This window comes from Ambystoma mexicanum, chromosome 3q (genome assembly GCF_040938575.1).
Source record: "Ambystoma mexicanum isolate Mex_15411 chromosome 3q, UKY_AmexF1_1, whole genome shotgun sequence".
Lineage (NCBI taxonomy): Eukaryota > Metazoa > Chordata > Amphibia > Caudata > Ambystomatidae > Ambystoma > Ambystoma mexicanum.
In genome coordinates, this window is record NC_090926.1 from 1,262,534,957 (window position 1) to 1,262,553,384 (window position 18,428).

Here is an 18,428-nt window from a genome sequence, read left to right on the forward strand (position 1 = left end):
TAAAATGTGCCATGAATTGAGGTTAAATGTTTAACATTCTTGCAAACAATAACAAGAGAAATTGTTAGAAATGTATAGATACATTTTTTCTTTGCAAAATAAGAATTGGGCGTTTTACAACTGTAATGATTAGACCACAACTTTGGGGAACAGCAAGGCTCTGCACTGTTCCAACATCTGTGCACACTTGTGTCGTCATACTCCAAAACACAAGTTAAGTCACAGCATGTGTTTCATACCCAATGCTTTTGTCGTACAACAGGTACATCAACCGACAACAAGTACAACGACCAAAGCATGGTTAATGAGTCTTGTCTGAGTTACCCACTAGTAAGTGATTTCATGCTACCTGAGTCAGAGTGACCTGGTAATACATGCTTAGAAAAGACTAGATCTCACTATAGGAACAAAATAACATAGCTCACAGCGACACAGATGAAACGCAAACAAATGGTCATCACTTGATGTAAAGTGGCCTTGTTTAGCGCACTTCCACAGGTTGGTTCTCAAGTAAGAGTGGGGGATAGGTGCGGTGAAAGATGGGGACAGGTGTATAACTTCAGGTGTTGATGGGAGCTGACCGGAAGTACCTGGGTCATGTGAGCATTATGATTTTAGGTGATTTATGTTGATAACAGTTGCGTGTATATTTACCCCAAAGGGGTGAATCCAATATTGATTGGCTGCCAGTGGGGTGTACTGGGAATGGGATTGGTCTGGGATTGGTATGTGATAGAGCTAAACGTATTGATGGCTGTACAGAGAGAACTTTTAATGGCTCTGCAGTGGGTTTTTTGGTGGAAGGGGTCCTAGCAGGTGTAGGCCACATTGTAAATGAGCGTTTATGGGAGTAGTGTAAAGGTGGCAAGAGACTGAAAGGTGAGACAAGTATCTAGGGGTAGGGGAAGTAATTTGGGAAGCTCTTGATCTCTTGTGGAGACTTGTCTGTAGTTGCTGTGCTTGACCGACTTGGTAGCGTTTTAGCATGCCAGCTGATCCCGTACAGGTTCTGTTTTTCTGATTATTGTTATTTTTGGGTGGTGGCGGTTCTGGAGTGTCTTCAGGAGTCCTCTCTCCGTGGATGACATGCTTTCATTAAACGAACATATGAAAATGATATTGCTGTGGAAGGGATTACTTGATTCGGGCGCCAAGCAGAGACACAGGGGTATTTCATTTATGGGCCTTTTGGTACTAGTTCGGTTGTTCCTTAACAGGCGGGGGGGTTCGGGGGGGGGGGGGTAGTTGCTGACCTGTGTCTGTTTTGATATTGAGTTTTCTTTCTAAAGCGTTCTTGGCTTTGAGATTAGGTATTAATATGTATGACTAGTCCTTTCAAAGGTGAATGTGTTTGTGCCATTGTGCTCATGTGGGCCTTGCAGTTCTGTGTCCTAGATGACTAGTGCGTGCTGAGGTCCGACTACAGAGTGTGCTTATCTGTGATGTTCTGAAGGCAAGGCGGCCTGCCACCACGCGGAGTTGCCTGGGCATTCAGCTCCATAGATTAGTTGCCAGGAAATTGAAAGAGCATTTTTCTTCGAGTTTCTGGCTGAAGCGGGGAAATGTTACTAGCACTGACCTGCCCGAATCAGTTAATTCTTGCTGCTGTGTCATGGATGGACTTATTTCTGGTGGATTTTGCAGCCATGCCAGAGAAGGCCCTGTCGGTGGTACACAGGGTTTTCACTAAATTCGACATATACCCGAGGAAGAGGCAGAACCTAACAAAAAATACATGCATTGGCAAAGCTGGGAGCGTTGGCTTTTGTGCAGGCATGGGATAGGCGTTTGCTAGGCAGTGCCATAATTGTACTACCTTGCCATAAAATGGCAACAGTTGGAAAATTGTGTGTTTACCTGGGAATATGATGGAAGCATCTAGCAAATGCCTAATTAATGCCTATAAAGAAGCCAACACTGTTGACTTTGCCAATGCATGTTTTTAACAAGACCTCAGTGCAAGGAACACATTATAAATCAAGTGGCTGAAGGCACACTTGGTTTGGACATTTTTATTGCACAAGTCTTATAGTTACAGCTACAAGTAAGCCTTTAACAGGCTGCTTAGAAATAACATTGGCAGGCTAAAGCCTAATGTTACTGCTTATGAGAGCACCTTCAAATAGATCCCAGGAGGATGTGTTTTGGGCAGAGAGGTGCAGGTAGTATGTGTGAATGACCATAGGGATTAGAAGGTCATGTGTGGCCGATGGATGGGTAAATAACCAGGCAATACCCACAAGCTGTGTATCTCTCCTCACATATCATTGTCCTCCTAGTTCTCATCTAATGCAGTAGTTTGGACTTACAGGTGGTGCTTAAGCAATACCTAATAGTTTCAACTAAAAACAGGAAATCCCAGCATGAAGATCAATATCAATAAAAGGGACATTCAAGGCCTTCATTGAGAAACCGAAATTCTTGCGAGCGATTAAACAAGTATTTACGAGGGACAACACATGCAATATGGTTTCTTTTCTATAGGCATCTAAATGCATTATATACTGGCCATGTTTCATGCAGATAATACATGCTATTGAACGGGGAGTCTGGCCAGTTTCATAGGCAAGAGAATTTATTTTTTGTAAAGTAAACTTGTTTTCTTTGTTTTTATATTTAAAGACACTTTCTGTGTCTAGTGCCCTTCATACAACTCTTAAAGAGTGCTGACTGTACCTAATAACACCAACTATTTAAATGTCACGGAGTATTAGTTTGTTTTGTGCATGTATAAGTGGCAATACTTTTGTTATTGACAATTTACTAATTCATGTGGTGCTGGCACATACCCAGCATTTCATTCTGTCAGGGTGCCAATCTTGAATACATTTGCACTCTTAAGAAATTGTTCTATGTAAGGAGTGAAGCCATGTCAGGAATTGTAAGGGCCAAGACTGTTCTATTTCTGAGACCACAATAAATATTTCTTAAAATCAATGACCTAAAATGTGCAATGTTTTATTTTGGTGTTTGGCTGATTATCATTTATCAGTAGATCACTGAAGTGTCCTTACTACGATTTTAAAGGCATGAAATGTACTTTCATAAAAGGTATCCTCAGGTTTCCCCTGCCCATGGATGAATAGGTCATGCAGTCCTGGTTTTATTCTTTCCATTCTGGGACTGACAGTTTTACGTAAAGTCCCAGAATGCACTGCAAACTCTGTAATCTTCTCGCTCTAGGTATGTGGAAGCTGGAGTGCAAAAGGACACAGCTGACAGCCACACTGCTGAACACAAAAAAACAGTCAACACAAAAACAGTCAGTGTATCTGCAGGTGTCAGTAGGGGAAGCCAGCGACCAGCAGCAACCACAAAAGTAAGGGTGGAATGGGTGGGGAGTAGAGCAATTACTCTAATCCAGAAAGCCCTGCCACTCTACATTACCATAACTCAAAATATAGCTTGCCAGAAGAATGTCACCTGCATCACTCTCTTAGGGAACACTCAACACTAGCAACCGCCCATTACAACTTGATTCTCAAGCATATATATATCCTGCCTCACTTGTCACGACCCTTGCCCAAAAACTCCTCTGGCAAACCTATTGGCCAGGTGGAGTCAGGACTCGGGCCTCTAGAGCCTGGCATCCTCTTCAAAAGCCCTCCTGGGGCCAGGCTCATACACCATGAAAAACAATGTGCTTGGGAACTACTTTATTGTGTTGTCAGCCAACATGGAGGCATCCATATAACTTGGTTCCTAGGAACCAAGCTATGCGGTCTAGTGTTTTGGGTGTGGTAGCCTAGGGACTACTTTACCTGGACTATTTTGTTGGGGCTATTTAAACCACACCCGAGTAAGACAACACGCTTCGCGTTACTTTGCAGCTTGCAACGTGACGTTCACCGTGTCCAGCTATACCCCCGAACCTCGGAGAAGCAGCACCTGCAAGGAGACAAAAGGAACATCATTAGCAGCAGCATCTTATCTGCAGTCTTCATCTTTAGCTACTCGCAGCTCCTGAGAACAGCTTCCTTGAATCTGCATGCCTCCCGGACAGAACGACCTGAAAGAGGAAGATAGAGGCAACATTAAAGAAATCAGTAGAGACATTGCAAATTACGAACTGCTCAAAAGACTTACCTGGCTGGTCGCCTCTCGGCTGGCACCACACCGGACATTCCACACGCGCTGAAGAACACTGCGACCTACAAGGAAAGAAGGAAAACACATGTTAGCAAAGGCAAGACATTGCAGCGCTGCACATAGCGCTTACTTACCGCACATGGCGCTCTTAATGCACCATCATTTACCAGCAGGGCTCAACCAAGCCAGTGCGCCGCGCTGAAGCTCTGCATACCTAAGGGGGAAAAAGAGACATTATTAACCAAAGAAAGGCATGCAGGATAGAAACAATACTAAAGAACAGCAATAAGACCTACCTGAAAAATATGAAACGGGCCGGCGTCAGTGAAGTAACTGGACCGCACACACCCACGAAAGACAACGCGCCCCTGCAAAGAAGGCAGGACGGAGAGCACGCCTAACTCTACCACAAGGCAGAACCTTCCCCGCAGACCACATCTGGGCAAAACTGAGAAGTATACCAGCGAGTAACCCGGCTGGGTGGCGTCCCTGTGGATACCAGGTGAGCGTAACAGAACGCGAAGCCTACCATAACAAATCCACCTGGGCGCCATGGAGACATCAGAAATGGACAAATTGGCCCTATTACTAGGAGAGCTTCGTGCTGAGGTTCATTCTGCCCGACAAGAGACTAATGCTCTCCAGAGGGACTTGCTAGTGACTAAAGATCGTACGGAGGAGATCAGTAGGCAGATCCTGCAATCACAGGTAGGGCAGACTACTCTGCCCGGGAGCAATCCACTGATGCAAAACCCCACCTTACCATCTACTACCCCCACTCCAGTACAGATCACGTTACCTGGAACAGTTCCCCTGGCACCACCAGAAAGGTTCTCAGGCGACCCACGGAAGTATGCGGCATTCATCAATCAATGTTGCCTTCATTTTCTTTGTAGGCCTGGAGCATTTCCAAATGACCCAGCTCGGGTAGCTTTTGTCTTATCATACCTGAGTGGTAGTGCAGCAGATTGGTCGGTGCCGTTGGTGACCCTTGACGATCCTCTATTACATGACTTTGGGGGGTTCCAGAGAGAAATGGAAAAAAGTTTTGCTCGCCATACCCAGGAACAAGCAGTAGACAATGAACTCTTATGCCTCTGACAGGGGAATCAGGACTTGTTTACGTACATTGCTACCTTCAACAGACTGGTTGCCGAAGGTAGGTGGCCAGAAAACAAAAGAACCACGTTATTCCATCGAGGCTTACGAGGTGAATTAAAGGACGTCTTAGCCCAGGTGGTTGATCCGGCCAGAGACTGTGCTGAATTCATAAATCTGGTCGTGCAGCTAGACAGAAAAGCAGACCGGTCTAAGACGGTCCCTCGAAACGTGTATGTTTGACCAAGGAAAAACATCCCGTGTACCTGAAAATGTTGTAGAACCCATGCAGATTGGAGGGATACGGCCTCCATTAACAAAACAAGAGCCAGACAAAAGAAGACAACAACAACTTTGTTTGTATTGTGGAAAACCAGGACATTTCCTGAAAGACTGTCCAGTAAAACCCCCAAGAAGAACAGTCGGGCCACAGAGAAGGATGAAGCTAAGGAATCGGAAAACTACCAAGCTCGACAAACGTAGAGGTCAGTTTGTCGAGTGAGAAGAAAGAGTTTCTGACCTCGCACTTTGCAATACCAGTGATCTTAATTAACCACCAACGGTCGTCAAGAATGCATGCCTTTGAAGCATACATCGACAGCGGAGCAGTTGGAAATTATATTGATCAAGAACTGGCAGCAGAGATGGGGCTTCCTTTGTGTTCTAAGCCAACTATGGACAAGGTAACCACTGTGGATAGGACAGAAATCGCTTCCGGACCAGTAACCCAGTGCACAGCCAGTGTAACCTTGCTGTGCCAGGACGGACATTGGGTGTCTATTTCGTTTGATCTCATCAGGGCACCTCAGTTCAGGCTAATACTAGGGATGCCATGGTTGGTTGCTCACAATCCTTTGATAGACTGGCGGGCACGAAAATTAACCTTCCCCGATGACTGCTCCCCTGCCTGCTATTATCAAGAGGAGAAACCCGACGTCTGTATCCCCATGACTCCCGGAGCGACAGTATCAACCCTGGGAGTAACTAATACCTTGCCAAGTGAATACCATGATTTCCAGGATGTATTCCGAAAGGACCAAGGCAATACATTGCCGCCGCACAGGCCCTATGACTGTCAGATAGACCTTGTTCCTGGTGCACAAATCCCTTGCGGCAGGATCTACGCTCTCACAGAACCAGAAAACCTTCATTTGAAATCCTGTTTAGACCAGTACCTTGCAACCGACTTTATCCGTCCTTCGAAGTCCCCCACAGCCAGTCCTTTGTTCTTCGTACCAAAAAAGGAAGGGGGCTTGAGAACCTGTATTGACTACCGCACATTTAACCAGATCACCGTGAAGAACCGCTACCCCTTGCCACTTAACCCTGAGATGCTAGACCAAGTTAAAGATGCCCAGATTTACACCAAATTGGACCTTCGAGGAGTGTACCACCTGGTCCGAGTCAGAAACAGAGATGAATGGAAAACCGTCTCCCGTACTAAGTACGGCTTGTTTGAATATCAAGTCATGCCCTTCGGGTAATGCAACGCTCCTGCGGCATTCCAATATTTCATGAATGACATCTTGAGGGAGTTAATTGATGTGTGCGCCTTGGTGTACATAGAGGGCATCTTAGTATACTCAGCCTCGAAACAAGATCATGTCAGGCACGTTCGTTCAGTCCTCACCAAGCTCCGTCAACATCGCTTGTTTGCTAAGCTTGAAAAATGCTTTTTTCATGTCACCGAAGTAGAGTGTCTTGGTTTTATCCTTACTCCAGGAGGCATCAGAATGGACGTGCACAAGGTAGATGCCATTCTGAAATGGCCTTCACCGACGTCTCTGAAAGGGGTATAAAGCATGCTGGGGTTTGCGAATTTCTACCGCCGGTTCATCCCAGAATTCTCTCAGGTTGTGCACCCACTCACAGTACTATTACGAAAAAACAATGAAAAGTTTGCTTGGACCGAAGAAGCAGAAGAAGCCTTTCAGGAACTTAAACAAAGGTTTACCTCTGCTCCAATCCTGCGACATCATCGTCCAGACCTCCCTTATGTCGTTGAAACTGATGCGTCCAGTCTAGCAATGGGGGCTGTCCTTTTACAGAGAGACCCGGAAATGGCCAACTACATCCTGTGGCTTTCTGGTCAAAAAAGTTCTCACCTCCAGAGATTAATTATGCCATCATAGACAAGAAACTCCTGACTATCAAATCCGCCTTTGAAGCCTGGAGGCACTACCTTCTGGGGGCCAGACACACCATTACAGTCATCACAGACCACCGAAACCTGTAATATCTCAAAACAGCCAAAGCCCAGTCCTCACGGCAATTACGGTGGGCCCTTTTCTTCGTCGAATATGATTATGTAATCACATTTTGACCAGGGGTCAGAAACAGAAAGGCGGATGCCTTATCTCTCATGGGCATAGATGAAATGGTATATACAACTCCAGACCCAGTACCTATTATACCGGAAGACAAACTCTTGGGTATCACGACAGCCTTAACACAAGCAGAACTACGAAAAGAAATTCAACGGACAATGAATCCTGATGTTTTCCTCGCATGGCAAACTCAAGGAGAACAATATACCACAAGGACCATCTACCCTTTTTTAGGGATTGCTTATATGTACCCAAGAAGGAATTACAACAGCATATTATTTCAAATTATCATGATTCGCTGATCGAAGGGCATCCTGGGATCGCCAAAACCCTAGCTAAGGTGAAAGAGAACTTTTGGTGGCCTACCTGGCGTAAGGACATCATTCAGTATATTCAGTCCTGCGGTGTCTGCGCACAAAATAAATCACAGAAACAAAAACCATCTGGTCTCCTACAACCAGTGGACATTCCTCCAGTTCCATGGCACACTCTTTCCCTTGACTTCATCACTGATCTACCTCCCTGCCAAGGGTTCAATACCATCCTTGTAGTTGTGGACTTATTCTCGAAGATGGCACATTTTATTTCTCTCTAAAACCTCCCAGACGCAGCCACTTTAGCAAAAGTATTCCTGGAGGGCGTTGTTAAACTACATGGCTTCCCTTCAGTTCTGGTCTCTGATCGATGCAGCCAGTTTGTTTCTAACTTCTGGAAAAAATGTTGTGCTATGGGGCAGATCGACGTTCGGCTATCTACCAGTCACCATCCCCAAACGGACGGCCAAACCGAGAGAACCAATCAGACGCTCGAGCAATATTTACGGTTCATGCTACACCACGAACAAAGGAATTGGAAAGACTTACTATGGCTAGCCGAATATGCATATAACAATTCCTTGTATTCAAGCACAGGACAAACACCCTTCTATACCCTTTATGGCAGACATCCACGTACCTCTGAACTAGACCTTCCAGCCAACTTGGAAATGCCAGCGGTAAAGACTCTACACACAACCATTACTCAGGCTTTCAAGAAGACGAAGGAGCATCTTATTCATGCCAAAGAAAAACAAGAGATTCGCCGACCAACACCAGAAAAAGGCCCCTGATTATGAAGTAGGAGACAAAGTTTGGTTAGCTGCTAAATTCGTACCCATCAAGGGAACCCGGACCTTTCATACCAGATACTTAGGACCCTATACCATTAAGGCAATTATCAACCCAGTAGCCGTGAAACTGGATTTACCACCTAATCTACAAATCCACCCAGTTTTTTATGTGTCCCTGTTGAAACCAATGCAACCCGGCACACGGATTGGGACACCACCTAAGCCCATACTTGTTGACGGAGAACCAGAATTCGAAGTCAAATATATCTTGGACTCTAAATACTCTAGGTCCAAGGTATATTATCTTGTCGATTGGAAAGGATTTGGACCACAAGATAGATCCTGGGAGCCCAGTGAGAACATCCACGCACCGCGTCTAATCAGGAAATTCCATCGGAACTTCCCAACTAAACCTGAGCCAGACAGAAGGAACACCGTGAGAGGGGCCTTAGGGGGGAGTGCTGTCACGACCCTTGCCCAAAACCCCCTCTGGCAAACCCATTGGCCAGGTGGAGTCAAGACTCGGGCCTCTAGAGCCTGGCATCCTCTTCAAAAGCCCTCCTGGGGCCAGTCCTGGCGCCTATGGCACCAGGCTCATACACCATGAAAAACAATGTGCTTGGGAACTACTTTATTGTGTTGTCAGCCAACATGGAGGCATCCACATAGCTTGGTTCCTACGAACCAAGCTATGCGCTCTAGTGTTTTGGGTGTGGTAGCCTAGGGACTACTTTACCTGGACTATTTTGTTGGGACTATTTAAACCACACCCGAGCAAGACAACACGCTTTGCGTTACTTTGCAGCTTGCAACGTGACGCTCACCGTGTCCAGCTATACCCCCGAACCTCGGAGAAGCAGCACCTGCAAGGAGACAAAAGGAACATCATTAGCAGCAGCATCTTATCTGCAGTCTTCATCTTTAGCTACTCGCAGCTCCTGAGAACAGCTTCCTTGAATCTGCATGCCTCCCGGACAGAACGACCTGAAAGAGGAAGATAGAGGCAACATTAAAGAAAGCAGTAGAGACATTGCAAATTACAAACTGCTCAAAAGACTTACCTGGCTGGTCGCATCTCAGCTGGCACCACTCCGGACATTCCACATGCGCTGAAGAACACTGCGACCTACAAGGAAAGAAGGAAAACACAGGTTAGCAAAGGCAAGATATCGCAGCGCTACACATAGCGCTTACTTACCGCATCATAGCGCTCTTAATGCGCCATCATTTACCAGTGGGGCTCAACCAAGCCAGTTTGCCGCGCTGAAGCTCCGCATACCTAAGGGAGAAAAAGAGACATTATAAACCAAAGAAAGGCATGCAGGATAGAAACAATACTAAAGAACAGCAATAAAACCTACCTGAAAAATATCAAACGGGCTGGCGTCAGTGAAGTAACTGGACCGCACACACCCACGAAAGACAACGCGCCCCTGCAAAGAAGGCAGGACGGAGAGCACGCCTAACTCTACCACAAGGCAGAACCTTCCCCGCAGACCACATCTGGGTAAAACTGAGAAGTATACCAGCGAGTAAACCGGCTGGGTGGCGTCCCTTTGGATGCCAGGTGAGCGTAACACACTCCCACTGTACAGGACTCTCAAATCGTACCGTAGCCTCTGTCCCAATATATGGTGAATACACCACTTTCTCTGCATCACACCCAACAGAATTATAAATGTTAGCAGGTGCCACACTCAGACAGAATTGTGAACATTAGCCTGCGTCATATCTAAATGGGATTGCGAATGTTAGAACTGTGAATATTAGCACATGCCACACTTAGAACTGTGAATATTAGCACGTCACACTTAGATGGGATTGTGAATGTTAGCAAGTACCACACTTAGATAGATTTGTGAACATTAGCCTGCCTCGCTGCTAGATATGATTTGGGAATGTTAGCAAGTACCTGACTTAGAAAGAATTGTGAACATTAGCCTGCGTCGCACCTAGAAGGGATTGTAAATGTTAGCAAGTGCCACACTTAGATACGTTTGCGAATGTTAGCAAGTGCCACACTTAGATAGAATTGTGAACATTAGCCTGCATCGCATCTAGATCGGATTGCGAATGTTAGCAAGTGCCACACTTAGAACTATGAATGTTAACAAGTAATGCACTTAGATATATTTGCAAATGTTAGCAAGTGCCACACTTAGATAGAATTGTGAACATTAGTCTGCGTCACACCCAGACAGGATTGTGAATGTCAGCCAGTGCAACATCTAGCTAGAATAGCGTATATTAGCCATTGCCACATCTAGACTGTATTGAAAATATTACCAATGCCACATTTAGATAAAATTGTGAATACTAGCTTGCTTCACATCTAGACAGGGCTTTGAAGTTGGGCCAGTGCCAACATTTAGATATAATTGTGAATTTTGGCGTGCGTCATATATGGACGGGATTGTGAACATCAGCCAGTGCCGGATCTCGATAGAAATGCGGAGATATCCACGCAACACATCTAGAAAGAACGTGTAAACTTAGCACATATCACTTCTATATAGCGAGTCCAATTACCAACCCACTAACAATTTCACCCCTCTGCATACACCTCTCAAACTAACCAAACACAACCATAATCCTAAAGCACAGCAAACCACACAAACTTCACTACACCGCAACAACAAAACAAAGCACACATACCTTCAGACAACAGCACACGACGGCTACCGATCGGAAAGCACCCCAAGCTCAGTGAACAGTGTTAACCAAACTGAAGCTGCCAACAGCACATCAATGCTCTCTTGCACTTCCCGCTCGTTCCGACTAACTCACCCACCACCCCCTTTCCTTTCAGATCAGCCAGAGCGCCAGGCGACCACTCCAGTGGTGATAGTGCATTGTACAAATATCCTTTAACATTAACATACTAATCAAAATCATCAAAAGATACAGCCTCACCTGCTGCAACTACGCTGACGACACACAAATAATCTTCAAAATACAAGACACTCAAGAAAAAAACACTAGAGAACTCCCTTCATGGAGTCAACTGGATGAACTTGAACTACCTCAAAATCAACCCAGGCAAAACAGAAATAATAATCATCACAAAAAACGGAGGAGACAACCACTACATCCCTTGGCCAAGTGAACTTGGTACAACCCCAGCACCATCATCGATTGTAAAAAACCTGGGGGTGTTGATGTACAACAATCTTACTCTAGAGCCACAAGTAAATGCTCCACTGAAGAAATGCTTCTTTCTCCTGCGAGCGGCAAAACGGATTCTACCGTTCCTGTCATTCGCCAACAAAACAATCACCATCATCGCTCTCGTCATGTCCAGAGTAGATTACGGCAATAGCCTATACCTGGGTATGCCTGAATGACTTCTAAAAAATCTACAACGCATACAAAATGCAGCAGCCAGACTGCTTCTCAAACTACCCCGAAGGGGTCACATCACACCTTCGCTAAAAACACTAGATTGGCTACCAATAAAACAATGAATAAAATTCAAAACAATATGCATTGCACACAGAGCAATATACAAACAAGGGGCTGAGTTCCCTGAACAAATTACACCTATATCAACCAATAAGAACTCTCAGATCAAGCAACAACATCCGTTTGGAACCGAAACCCTACAATAAAAGAAAACTCTGAGGAGCTTCTTTCTCTCACCAGGTGCCGAAAAATTGAAATGACCTACCAAAGAATATACGTAACACAAGGAACCACCTACTATTCAGGAGACTGCTCAAATCCTGGCTCTACACTTGCAGGGTAATTCATAGAAATTTGCACAAAAGTGGCGCACGCGGCTGGCGCACAGCGTGCCCGTGCGAATGTCTGCGCCAGCCGCGTGCGTTAAAATCGATTTCCGCGCACAGCGTATTCATGGATTTTCGCATCCAAAACCAGCCGTGGCGCAGCGTGGCGCAGCGACCCTGCAGCAGCGCCAGTTACGCCCCCAAGAACGCCCTCGCGCAAGGAAAAGCCTTCAAAATCCCCAAATAATCACAAAGGGCTGCTGCACGTGTGCTCGCATATGCGATTTCATTGGCCCAAAGGCCACCATGCGCAGCTGTGACGTCACGCGCATGGCCGTAGAGAATGGCGTGTGTAAAAAAAAGAGATACACGTCCGAGTGTCAAAGCGCGTAATTGGTGGAAATGGCCTCATCGCGTATGCGCGTCCGTTTGTATAAAAGGTGCGTGTAGAACGCCATTTCCTTGTACGTGCTTTTCGTGGAGAGCGAGTGGGTGAAATCTGTACTTCTTGTCGGTTCACACGCGATTTACTTCACAGCGTTTCCAGTTCGTACTCCCTGTTACCTCTGACAGCTTTTTCTCTTTTCCTCTTTTTCCTGGGCCTGTTTCCTCAAACAGCGTTCCCTTCTACTGTTGTCCTGTCTCCTCAGACAGCGTACAATTCTTCTTTTGGCGGGGGTGTTGCCAACGCGCACACGCGCATATTTTTCACACTTTTGTTCCTGGCAGACGGTGAGTTGCGCACGTATTTAACATCTGTGCTTGCCCCGTGTGTCGCGTACCCCTTCAGACGTCATTCTAGGCTGCGTGTGACACGCATACGTTCATTCTTGTGTTTCTGGGTGCCACAGCGTAGTGCAGGTTTATTTTTCCACGCACGTGGTCTAGGAGGGGTTGCGTGCACCTTACTTCCCTTTTTTGGGGTGCCTGTGCGTTGCGTGACCCGTCATCTTTCCCCAGGGGTGACATACAGCCTTGCTAGAGAACTAGGGTACGATTATCATCTGGTACCCAACCCCTTTGACCCCCAATTGCCCAGGACAATAGTTCACATCGACTCCCATACGCACAATAACATCAGTGCCATGGCTGGGAGGCGACCAAGCCGTAAAGGTGGCAAAGGTGGCCGAGCCCCAAGTGGTGGCCGTGGTGGATCCGGTAGGGGACGTGGCCGTGACGACGTGGCCGGGACTTGCAGGGTGCCCCTAGCCCCCCATGTGTGGAGGAGCAGTCAGGGACACCCATGCCCCCCACCCCCCTGGTTGAGGTTAACGTGGCTGACAACATCCATGCTCAGCCCTTGTTGGACCAGCCCACTGTGGAAGCAGACCTGGCACAGGATGACTCCATGGCTGACTTCCAGGTCAGCAGGTCTAGGCCACAATCTTACTCTAGAGCCACAAGTAAATGCTCCACTGAAGAAATACTTCTTTCTCCTGCGAGCGGCAAAAAGGATCCTACCGTTACTGTCATTCGCCAACAAAACAATCAACATCATCGCTCTCGTCATGTCCAGAGTAGATTACGGCAATAGCCTATACCTGGGTATGCCTGAACGACTTCTAAAAAAACTACAACGCATACAAAATGCAGCAGCCAGACTGCTTCTCAAACTACCCGGAAGGGGTCACATCACACCTTCGCTAAAAACACTAGATTGGCTACCAATAAAACAATGGATAAAATTCAAAACAATGTGCATTGCACACAGAGCAATATACAAACAAGGCGCTGAGTTCCCTGAACAAATTACACCTATATCAACCAATAAGAACTCTCAGATCAAGCAACAACATCCGTTTGGAACCAAAACCCTACAATAAAAGAAAACTCTGAGGAGCTTCTTTCTCTCACCAGGTGCCGAAAAATTGAAATGACCTACCAAAGAATATACGTAACACAAGGAACCACCTACTATTCAGGAGACTGCTCAAATCCTGGCTCTACACTTGCAGGGTAATTCATAGAAATGTGCACAAAAGTGGCGCACGCGGCTGGCGCACAGCGTGCCCCTGCAAATGTCTGCACCAGCCGCGTGCTCTAAAATCGATTTCCGCGCACAGTGTATTCATGGATTTTCGCATCCAAAACCAGCCGTGGCGCAGCGTGGCGCAGCGACCCTGCAGCAGCGCCAGTTACGCCCCCAAGAACGCCCTCGCGCAAGGAAAAGCCTTCAAAATCCCCAAATAATCGCAAAGGGCTGCTGCACGTGTGCTCGCATATGCGATTTCATTGGCCCAAAGGCCACCATGCGCAGCTGTGACGTCACGCGCATGGCCATAGAGAATAGCGCGTGTAAAAAAAAAGAGATACACGTCCGAGTGTCAAAGCGCGTAATTGGTGGAAATGGCCTCATCGCGTATGCGCGTCCGTGTGTATAAAAGGTGCGTGTAGAACGCCATTTCCTTGTACGTGCTTTTCGTGGAGAGCGAGTGGGTGAAATCTGTACTTCTTGTCGGTTCACACGCGATTTACTTCACAGCGTTTCCAGTTCGTACTCCCTGTTACCTCTGACAGCTTTTTCTCTTTTCCTCTTTTTCCTGGGCCTGTTTCCTAAAACAGCGTTCCCTTCTACTGTTGTCCTGTCTCCTCAGACAGCGTACAATTCTTCTTTTGGCGGGGGTGTTGCCAACGCCCACACGCGCATATTTTTCACACTTTTGTTCCTGGCAGACGGTGAGTCGCGCACGTATTTAACATCTGTGCTTGCCCCGTGTGTCGCGTACCCCTTCAGAGGTCATTCTAGGCTGCGTGTGACACGCATACGTTCATTCTTGTGTTTCTGGGTGCCACAGCGTAGTGCAGGTTTATTTTTCCACGCACGTGGTCTAGGAGGGGTTGCGTGCACCTTACTTCCCTTTTTTGGGGTGCCTGTGCGTTGCGTGACCCGTCATCTTTCCCCAGGGGTGACATACAGCCTTGCTAGAGAACTGGGGTACGATTATCATCTGGGACCCAAGCCCTTTGACCGCCAATTGCCCAGGACAATAGTTCACATCGACTCCCATACGCACAATAACATCAGTGCCATGGCTGGGAGGTGACCAAGCCGTAAGGGTGGCAAAGGTGGCCAAGCCCCAAGTGGTGGCCGTGGTGGATCCGGTAGGGGACGTGGCCGTGACTTGCAGGGTGCCCCTAGCCCCCCATGTGTGGAGAAGCAGTCAGGGACACCCATTCCCCCCCCCTGGTTGAGGTTAACGTGGCTGACACCATCCATGCTCAGCCCTTGTTGGACCAGCCCACTGTGGAACCAGACCTTGCACAGGGTGACTCCATGGCTGACTTCCAGGTCAGCAGGTCTAGGCCACGTGCGCCGGTGAACGTTGGTGTCATCAGGCCACGTGGATCAGGGGCAGCTAGGTCATCTGCTGCCCCGCGTAGGCAGGCTGGGGGGGCTGCAGCAGCAGCTGCGGCTCCATCCACCCCACCTCTCACACACCCAGCCAGGACAGTGTCGGTCCAAGTCCATCATGCTGACATTCCCCCTGACACCATCACACTTGAGCTAATGCCTGCACTAACTCCCATGCTGAGTGTGCAATCCCACGCTCCTGCCCCTAGTGTCCAGAGCGGCGTAGGACACTCAGGATCCCCACCACCTTCCAAGCGGAAGAGGAAGAGTGCTCATCCAGTAGAGGCTGATGCCCCAGACACGGCTACACAGTCCGGCCCGTCAAGGAAGCCCAGCTTCAATGAGGCCAAACTGAATGCACTTGTAGAGTATGTGTCCGCACATGACCGCAAAATGATGATTGTTGCAGGATCCAAGACCACACCTGCACAACGTCAGGCACACTGGCAGACCATTGCGGACATCATAAGTGCCCTTGGAATCGTGAGGCGCACAGCTAATGAATGCTACAAGCGCTGGAATGACCTGAAGCGCAGGGCAAAGAATAAACTGGCCTCAAGTAATGGCGCAACTCTAGTGACTGGAGGTGGGTCTCCAGCAGACGACATAGAACTCACTCCACATGAGCAGGTTGCTGGGACCTACGTCACGGAGGAACAGGTCCAAGGCGTGGGAGAACTGGCAGATTACGAGGCATTGTCCGGTGAGTGCACATGCATGTGTGTGTCATCCATGTGCATGGTGTGTGTGGGAGGGCTTCTGTTTGGGTGCCAGGTGAGGGTGTGTGTGCCTGAGTGGTTTGGGTCACCCATGTGCCTCTTCCTATACATTCTTGGCACCAGCATTTGGGTATAGCAGCATCCCTTCTGCCAACATTAGACATCCAGCCCAACACCACGCCAGTTGCCCTTGGAGTGTCATCTTGCCACAACATTGTTGCTTATTTACCTCTGTTTATTCAGGCACATTGTTTGCATACCACCACTTTTACTCGGGATTTCTCAGTCCTATTGTCACATGTCTGACATGGCTATGGTACAGTGGACTGGCTTAGTTTCCTGGACATGATTAGTTTAGACATGTCCCTGTGCTATAGGACCATTTTGGACTGGCAGCTGCAGGTTAAACATTTGAACCATTTCAATGAAAAAATCAATTACATGAACAAACTGGACTGAATGAACAATTGGTGACCTCCTCTCCCTCTTCACTTCATGGCTAGGGTACATGCCATCTGTGTGATGGCATGTGTATTTGACCTGCCAATCACTGGCCAATGTGTGATGCCACTGCTAGGCAGCATGCAGCAAATGTGTTCATCTTCCATCTTGGTGTCATCAATGTGTGCCATCTGCCTCCCCTTCACACGCAGTGACGGTGCATGCATGGGAGGGTTTTAGTCATGTGGGACATGTGTCAATCAAGTACTGTTTCTGTAGCCTCTCAGCCCTAATTGTGTGCCATAGTGCTAATGCCTGTTTCCATTTGTTTTCTTTTATGTCTTTGCAGGGGATGATGCACTTGATACTGCTGGGGTTGTGGAGATGGTGCAGACCCAGGAGGGGTCTGAGGGCCGACTGACCACCAGTGAGGGACGTGGTGTGGTGGTGGGTGAGAACCCACAACTGCTGCAAGGGGTGTCTCTGGCTGCACCTCCCCCGAGCTGTATTCAGGTGTCGATTCGGATGATGAGACCTATGTGCCGTCGCAGGTGAGTGTTCGTGGGAGGGATTCTGTTCTGTCCGACCCACCTGCACCAGGGTTAGAACCCTCAGTGGGGATGTCAGTGTTGGCAGGTACGCCTTTGGTGGTTACGGATGCAGGGTCACACTCCGCAACATCTGATCCTGTTCCTGGGCCAGCAGATCAGAGGGGGAATGCAGTCCTGCAGCCTCAGGCAGTGCCAGCACAGCAAGGCGCAGTTCGCCTTGCCCCAGACAGGTGTGGTGCCCGCCGACGTGGTGGCCGTCAGCCACCTGGCAATACCGCATGGGAGCAATCCATATACGGTATGGCAACCCAATCAGAGATGATGGCTCAGGCCATGGATAGGGTGGCCACTTCCATTGTCCCCCCCGAAAGGCTGATGGAGCGACTACAGCAGGCAACCGACTCCATCTGCCAGTCACACAGGGAGGACATGTTGGCGTCCGACAGGGACAGGCGGGCGGCACTGGCGACTCTGCAGGAAGCCATTTCCATAGAGTCCCAGGGCCACAGGGTAGCCCTGAGGGTAGAACTCCTTCACCTCAGGACGACTCTTGTTGAGCTTGAGGCTTCAACAAACAGAAGGACAGAACAGCAGCTGGAGCGTCTCACACGTACGCTCTCAGCTGAGATGCAGGCAACTAGGGCGGAGGTCCGGGCATCCCGTGAGTTGTTGCATGGGGACCTCCGCACACTTATCCTCCAGAACGAGACCTACCACACCTGCATGCTTGCAGCCATGAAGGAACAGACTAGGGCTTTGCGTGGGCTGCCTCCCATAGTGCCACCACCTCCTGATGCAGCTGCAGAGGGTGAGGAGAGCGACAGCAGTGATACTCCCACAATAGGGTAGCCGTGTAGGCCATGAGCCCATGGAGGTGTTTTTTTTTCGCAAGATCCACACAGGTGGGTTTTGGTGTGCACCCTGTCCTCGGACCTCCTGGGTGGCCTCCCCCACCCCCCCGGGCCCATTAATGGCCATTTCTGTTTTTTTTTGTTTTTTTTTGGGACAGTGTGTT